This window comes from Lactuca saligna, chromosome 3 (genome assembly GCF_052625555.1).
Source record: "Lactuca saligna cultivar CGN05327 chromosome 3, ASM5262555v1, whole genome shotgun sequence".
NCBI lineage: Eukaryota > Viridiplantae > Streptophyta > Magnoliopsida > Asterales > Asteraceae > Lactuca > Lactuca saligna.
The window spans coordinates 178215849-178218119 of NC_136419.1; the positions used below are offsets into that span (position 1 = coordinate 178215849).

Consider the following 2271-nt stretch of genomic DNA (forward strand, 5'->3'; position numbering starts at 1 on the left):
AAAAACAAAAAAAACATCGTTCAATAAAAAATCAAAAACTCTCCAGATTTGGCCAAATTAGTTGATACAAGCCAACCTCTAATAGCAACTATAAGTCCCAAATTTGTTTGACGTATCAATCAGATCCAATTGATGGTGCGGAATCTCAATCAACTGGATGATGCAAGATCAAAATAAGAAGACGGAGAAGAAGAATAAGATGAATCTTCATTGTTTTCATATGATTAGAATGATACTCCAACACACAAGATTCACACACACACATAGCTCCTTTTTACCGTTGACTCCCTCTACATCTAACACCGACATGGGTCGTGAACCCTCCTAAGCGCACACACCACATGAACCGAATATTATTAAAGCCTAGAAAATTAAATTATAAACCATAGTTTTGACCCAATAGTATTCAAGGCATGAATCTCCTTTTCCATATCATCCCTTAACTCTTCAATTTTTCTATTAACAACTGCTCTAACTATCTTCACATCTTGAACGAAAATAACATGACGTTCCTTCGCGATAACTTTCAATTCTCCATTAAAGGTCTGAATCCGAGCGTTAATCTGTAACTCATTGTTCTTATCCACCTGAACAAGCGTGTGTTAAAGATGAAGCTCTTGAGCTTTCAACATGACATCAACTTCTATACCAGACACAAAACGTTTACCTACTGCATCAACTTGAAGTTGAAGTAGACAATTGAGGTTTTGATTCAAAATCTTGAACTGCTTCCCAGACATCAACATATGATCATGGATATTTTCTTCCTCATGATCAAATTATATGTCAGCAAAAGAACCTACAAAACCACCATCATTACTTTCTTCGTCGTTAACTTTTTTGGGTGCTTCGATGGATTGAAATGGAAATAGAGAAGTAATTGGTTGTTGCATGATAGTATCAAAAGTAGGAGAAAAAGTAGAAGTTGAGATGGTTGTATGAAATGGTGGTAGAGAAGTAGTAGTATGAATGATAGAAGTTTTGAAATCTTATGAAAGAATAATATTCGAAGTCCCTTAATTTGAAATGGGATGGGCCTCGTTATTCGGCACCCCATCACCCTTGTTGACATTTACATCCATAACAGATATGTTTGCATTGTAAACCGATTTACCTACGGTCTCACACCATCGGAGATACAAGAACTGTTTGAATAGCTTAACGACTACTCAACAATATAATGATAAGACCAAGCTCCTCACCTTTGAGAGCTCCAGTCTTATTCTTGAAGAAGACAGACTTCAGCCGGTGCGATCATACCAGGACTAGTGCATCGGATCCCATCAAAACTCCGCAGTTAAGCGTTCTTGGGCGAAGGTAATACTAGGATGGTTGATACCCTGGGAAGTCCACGTGGTGCATACCTCGACAGGAATTCCATTAGAAATCATTACCTTCTGCCACACATAGATGAATTGGTTGACCCACCACAAGGAACGACGTAGTGATACCTCTCGAATAGGAGTCCGTAGTGATACCTCTCGAATAGGACCAATACACCCGTAGTATTCATGAACTTAATTAATAGGTTACACCATTCTTACTTGGATCAGTTCGTCATTGTCTTTTTGAAAAGACTTACTTTTCTACTCTCGTAGTAAGAAGGAAATCATAAGGAGCATCTACAACAAACCCTAGAAACATTACTATCAGAGAAGATTTATGCAAAGTTCTCTAAAATGCGAGTTTTTATATTTGAAGAGTCAAATTCCTTAGACACATTACCAGTGATGTGGGAATTCTTGAGGACCCTGCTAAAAATCAAAACCGCTGAGAATTTGTCGGCACCGAGGATGCCGACAGGAATTCGCCAAATTCTAGGTCTCACTGACCTACTGTCGAGACTTCATTCGGAACTCCTTGCGGATTATGAAACCACTTATGACTTTGACTCAGAAGGGAGTAGCCCTTGATTGGGAAGACAAGCAAGAGGAAGAAAACCTTGGAATTTCAAGTGAGAGGCCAAATCCTTTTTGAAATCTCACTCTGGGAAGGCTTGATACGCTTCGGAAAGCGTGGTTAGACAAATCCAGAATAGTAAGGACCTCCGAGATTCTTTCCAGAGTCGGTCCTGTAACTCACAAGACCAACCTACACCACAAACTTAGTGACGTACATTTTACCCTTCACGTATCGAACTTGAAACCGTACATTTCCGTTAGGACTCCCGTAAGCCCACTCGACGAGATCGAGATCAACGAGATCCTCGCCTTCGTGAAAGAACCGTAGTGACCCTCGACCGAGTGGTCAAACGGACGAGGCAAACGCCGT

General features: G+C 40.0%; 1 pseudogene; it reads left to right on the forward strand.

Annotated features, from left to right (window-relative positions):
* The first annotated feature begins 1246 nt into the window (after positions 1–1246).
* Positions 1247–1365, forward strand: LOC145038067 (5S ribosomal RNA; annotated as a pseudogene).
* Positions 1366–2271: the final 906 nt, after the last annotated feature.